At 39.7% G+C, this 6,201-nt stretch overlaps 1 non-coding gene across 1 annotated transcript; it reads right to left on the minus strand.

Moving 5' to 3' along the window:
- Window positions 1–5,863: 5,863 nt before the first annotated feature.
- LOC148579699 (small nucleolar RNA R71) lies at window positions 5,864–5,970 on the minus strand. The gene has a single exon (XR_015896952.1). It is a non-coding gene; the product is annotated as a small nucleolar RNA R71 (small nucleolar RNA).
- Between the last annotated feature and the right edge of the window lie 231 nt (window positions 5,971–6,201).

Here is a 6,201-nt window from a genome sequence, read left to right on the forward strand (position 1 = left end):
TTCTCAGTATGGTAACAGTACCCAGTGATGTAAGATGTAAGACTTTTGGATGCCAGAGGCAATCCTAGAGGTTCATATCTATCATGAGATTTAGGCTTAAAACATAAGTAAATTTAAAACATTAACTTTACAACCACAATGAAAAAGGGTAATCTAACTTAAGAAATTTCTAACTAACAATTCACCGCTGTCCCACAGCCTTCTCCAGCCTAACCGCCATACGATCCCATCGCCACCGCCTTCTGATCCTCCTCAATCCTAGTAGAATACACAGATAATAGCAATGCAAGTAAAGTACAAGTATAAGCATGTATATCAAGTAATTTGGATAGGCAATTAAACATGTTACAGAATTAGGTAAACAATACAAGTCGGCAAAGCAAGCAAACAGATAAAAGATGCACATGATGAATGCCTATCCTATTGGCTGTGATATCACATTGTCGGTTCAACTGCCAACCCGACACATGTCCATCGAGACGTCGCCCTTCGGTCTCATATTGGGAACCCCCAAGATATCGTGCCCGAATCACGGTCCAGGATGTCAGTGCCTACACACTATAGTGATTCCGAAGGGATGCAAGGGGGATACTCTTGCCACCAACCTCACATCTCAATGTAAGCGGGACTAACCATCGCCCTTACGCTACCGCCGCGACCTCGACAGGCGGGATTAACCGCCGTCCCTGCCAGGCGCATAGTGTCTTAACAAATCTCAGTATATAACAGTAATCCTGTGGTTTTCAAAAAGTCATTTTTCAGTATATTAATAATTCATCATTCCATTTCGAGTCCCAGACTCATCTCAACCACTGTCAATTCATAATTTCTAAAATTCTTTATATCAATTGTTACTATAGTACTTCATCATCTCTCTCAGCTAATCCGTCCTCAATACACCAGAAACCTAAGCCTCCATTTTTTAAGTTCACATAAAATTCACTTATTAAAGTTCTTAATTATCCTCTATTAGTCCTTAGACCTAATCATAAATTTTACCCTTAGAACATCTTAGGAAAGTTTAGAAAGATTAGAGTTTTTAAAAACATGAAAAATCATTTTTCTGCAAAACAGGGGTCTCGCGTACGCAAGCCCCTATCTCGCGTACGCATGCTGTTTGAAAAGGGGTGGTCGCGTACTCAACCACCTACTCCTGTACGCGAGTATCTCAACCTGAATGGATTTCTCGCGTCGTGTTTTGAAATCACATACGCAAGGGTTGTTTTTGAATAGTTCGCGTATGTATACAGTGCCTTGCGTATGCGAGTGGCCCAACCCGTAAGGTTTAGTCGCGTCGCTTGCACTGAGTCGCATACACATGAGTTGAAAATCCACTTTGCTCATGTACGCAAGCAGTGATCGCGTACGCGAGTTCCCTAACCCGAATGGTTTGCTTGCATCACGTGTCCCCTGTCGTGTACGCAGCCAGTACTAAACTTAGAAATTTTCAAATGTTGCAGATTTCAGTTTTTGGCACAAAACTTTGAGCAGTCATAACTTTTTCTACAGAAATCCATTTTCTACAAACTTTATATCAATTTAAAGCTCTCAAAGCCACCTTTAATTTAAAATAAAGTTCATTAAATTTTAAGCTTTGAGTCTCAAGTTATGCTCTGTCAAAGTTCAACAAAAATTAGTTTTTACCAAAAACCACAAGGTTCTCAACTTTCTAAAATTCATAACCAAAACCAATTTAAAACCAAACCAACTATATCTCACGTCAGTCCTTACCAATTTTGGTCACAATTCACCACTTTTACCAAGTTTTCACTCCCATTATACACTCCTCAACTTCAATAATCAATTGTACTATACCAAAACATTCCTCACCCAACACAATCATCAATCATCATTATACCATTAATAATAATCACAATCAATCTCATTTGTTCTCAACAACATTCAACACTATTTATCCATATCCACATCATTATTCGTCAAAATCATTTAAAGTCATCAATTCATCAAGCATCATCAAATCATCCAATTCACATACCATTTCAATCCAACCTATCCTATGGGTTACTAGCCTAAGTGCCTAGAAATATTATATTTTACATAGGGGAAACCGAAATCGTACCTTGGCCGATTTTTAATATGCCCAAAATTACTAATTGATCACACCAAGCTCAAACCAAGACACCAATTCAACTCCAAATGCCCCCAAGTTCCCAAAGAACATCCAACAAGCTCCAATATTCAAACTAACATAGTACATTTCATAGAAATCAAAACTTAATACTCACAATATATCAATTTACAAGGGTTCTTGAGAAATCTTACCTTATGTACTGAAATTTAGGATAGAACCCAACAATCCCTCACTAATGATTAGTACCTAAACAACCAAAACAAAAATCTCACTCAAAACCAAAACCCACAAACTCGAAATTCTTACCACAAGGCTTAGCTAGATGTGACGGGCTCGGCAAGAGCTTCGCGTAGCCGCTGACGGCACATGAAATCGGAGCACCGTAGCTCAAGATATAGCCACCGAAAGTGGTGGATGAATAGCGGCACTCTCCCTTTCTCCTCTCACTTCATGCAGCTGCACAATTGTGTTTAAGTGTGTATTGTGATCTGAATGGGTTCATTTAATGAACTTATATATGTTGGACTTGGGCCCAACTTGGGTCCGGTCTAATTCGTTAGCATTTTTGGCCCGTTTGGTCCAATTTTGGGCCAAACCTTTTGATGCCAGGGCATCTTGGCCAGTTTCACTGACCTTTTCTTTACTATTTTTAGGTTAGTTTCATGCATTTCCTTAAGAAATAAGCTAGTTTTGGGTAGATATTCACTTACACCTTGATTCAAGCATACATTGTGCATTTTACATTATTTCATGAGGATTTTGCATAAGTTTAGTGACAAAATTGTATGTTGCATTGCCCATGACTTGGACTAGAACTTCGATGCGCTCTATTGCTTGATTTCAGGACCAAAGGAAGCAAGGAATGTGAGGTAACTTGCAAAGTTAATGAGAAAAGTGATTGCCAATAACGCTCTCAAAGCCATCATTAACCACGTTAAGAGTCACGTTAACTAAGTTAACGTGAACTCTAACGTGGAGAGGGGAAGTTGAGCCAATGTTAGTGACACTTAACATTGTCACTAACGTTGGCAAATGCTCATAAGTGGCCACGTTAGAGTCCACGTTAACTTAGTTAACGTGGCCTCTAACGTTAGAAAGGGGCAGAAACACCAACGTTAGTGACATTCAACATTGTCACTAACGTTGGCCTAAGGAGCAACATACCACGTTAACTCCCACGTTAACTTGGTTAACGTGGGAGCTAACGTAAGAAGCAAGCATGGTCGACAACGTTAGTGACACCCAACATTGTCACTAACGTTGTAAGCAACCACACAACCCCCCCCCAAGGAGCCACGTTAACTTCCACGTTAACTTAGAAGCTAACATTGATGAGTGAAAGAATGGCCAATGTTAGTGACACTCAACATTGTCACTAACGTTGGGGATGGCTAAGCATGGCCACGTTAGAAGCCACGTTAACCTAGTTAACGTGGACTCTAACATGAGGCATAGGGGCACCTTGGAACGTTAGTGACAATGTTGAGTGTCACTAACATTCTCGAAGGATGGCAAGCCCACGTTAAAGAGCCACGTTAACTAAGTTAACGTGGGCTCTAATGTGGGAACAAAGGGTGCTTTTCAAAGTTATTGGAAATGTTAAGTCTCAATAACGTGTGCGAAGGACTTAGAGGCAACGTTAGTGGCAACGTTTATGCCACTAACGTTGAAGTTAACGTGGATTTTACTTAGTAACGTTAGTGAAAAAGTTGATTGTCACTAATGTTCTCGAACTTATATTTTCACTAAACGTTAACACCCCTAACGTCCTGAGCTAAAGTCTCTGCCCACTTCGCATTTTCTCTCTACAAGTAAAGCCAAACCCAAATGAAGAAGAGAACTGCTTCAAACTCAAGATCCAAAGGCCCAAGACTTGAAGAGCCAACTAGAAGCTGAGAGAAGTAGTATATATAGGAGTAGCTTTGAATTGTTGAGGAGTTCTGGAAAGGAGGGGGAAAAAGGGAACTACTCTCTGTATTTTACTTTCTCTGCAATTTCTAGTTCTATGATGTATTCTCCATCTTTGTTTTCATTTTCTAGAGCTATGAACAACTATACCCCTTTCATTGGGTTAGGGAGCTCTGTTGTAATTTGATGGATCAATACTGATTTTCATTATTCTTCTTCTATCTTTTCTCTTGATTTTACTTGAAAGCTTTCGATCTTCATCCAATTGAGTAGTTATCTTGGAAAAGAAGCTATTCAAACTTGGATCTCTTCTAAACCTTGAAAGAGGAATGAAGAGATCAAGCTAGAAATACTTTCTCATGATGGACCAAATTGGGTTTGGATGGGTATGTGACTATAACCCTCTCAATACTTGATTTGGGAAATGCATGTAGTATAATCAGTGACCATACTTCATCTCTTCTCATGAGCAATTGACCAAGGAATTGGCTATTGATCAAGATTTGAGAGATTGAATTGCAAGAAATTGTAATTCAATCAATTAAGATTGCCAAGGAGATCAATGAGTGCATTGATTGAGGAAGAGATGAAAATGAACTTGATCCGGAGAATTGCAACATCTCCTAAGCCCAATGAACTCCCCATCTCTGATCTTACCCATTCTCTTTAATTACTGCCATTTACTTTTATGAGCAAATCCCCCATTCCCATTTACAATTCTGTAATTTATTTTCAGTCATTTACTTCCAGTCCTTTAATTCTAGCATTTACTTTTCTATTATTTACATTCCCGCCATTTTATTTTCTGCAACTCTCAACCCAAATTCTGGATTCGCTCAACTAGAACATTCTTCTAATTAAAGTTGCTTGATCAATCAATCCCTGTGGGATTCGACCTCACTCTATTGTGAGTTTTTACTTGACGACAAATTCGGTACACTTGCCGAAGGAAATTTGTTGAGAGACAGTTTCCACATGCATCAAGTTTATGGCGCCGTTTCCGGGGATTGATTGTGCATCAAAAATGATTAAATTGGAAGATCACTAGATTGAGCATTTTTACTTTGTGAATTTCATTTTCTGTTTGAGTGAATTACTTTCTGTTTTAGCTAAACTTCTTCCCTTCCCCCTCTACTCTTTTGTTTTTCTTTGTTATTTTCAATTCTGTTTGCTAACCCACTAACTGTTTGATATATTGCATCACCCACAACTAATAGTAATTCTGACAAAAATACTTTATGCACCTATCTTTTCTTGCTTGCACTTGATGGTTGTATGACAGAGAGAAGAAGCGGGGTTTCAACTTCCTTCGATTCTGAACCTGAGAGGACCTTCCTTAGATTAAGGAGGGAGGCAAGAGGAAAGAAAGTGGTTGGTGCTGAGGAAGAAGAGGAATTCTTTGAACCAAACATGGAAGACAACATGGAAAACCATCATGAAGAATAGGATCACAACCATGGGGGAGGAGGTAGAGCAAATCATGCTGGGGAGGATAGAAGAGTTTTGGGCTCTTACATCAATCCAAACCCAGGCAATTGTGGAAGTAGCATCCAAAAGCCAACAATTCATGCCAACAACTTTGAACTTAAACCACAGCTCATCACCCTTGTTCAGAACAACTGTTCGTTTGGAGGAGGTGTTCAAGAAGACCCCAATCAACATTTGACCACCTTCCTGAGAATATGTGACACAGTGAAGTCTAATAGTGTTCATCCTGACACCTATAGACTGCTCTTGTTTCCATTCTAACTTAGGGACAAAGCAGCCAAGTGGCTGGAATCTTTCCCAAGAGAAAGCTTGACAACTTAGGAAGACGTGGTGAACAAATTCTTAGCAAGATTTTACCCTCCTCAACGAATCAATAGGCTGAGAGCTGAGGTCCAAACTTTCAGGCAACAAGATGGTGAGACTCTATATGAAGCATGGGAGAGGTTTAAAGACCTAACAAGGAGGTGCCCACCAGATATGTTCAACGAATGGGTGCAGCTGCACATTTTCTATGATGGGCTCTCTTATGAGTCAAAGAAGGCCGTAGACCATTCATCTGGAGGATCTTTGAACAAGAAGAAGACTATTGAGGAAGCCATAGATGTTATTGAAACAGTAGCAGAGAACGACTACTTTTATGCTTCCGAAAGAGGGAACACAAGAGGAGTAATGGAGCTAAACAATGTAGACGCTCTGTTGGCCGAAAATAAGCT

Source organism: Arachis ipaensis, chromosome B10, assembly GCF_059453495.1.
Source record: "Arachis ipaensis isolate K30076 ecotype BB chromosome B10, ASM5945349v1, whole genome shotgun sequence".
Taxonomy (NCBI): Eukaryota; Viridiplantae; Streptophyta; class Magnoliopsida; order Fabales; family Fabaceae; genus Arachis; species Arachis ipaensis.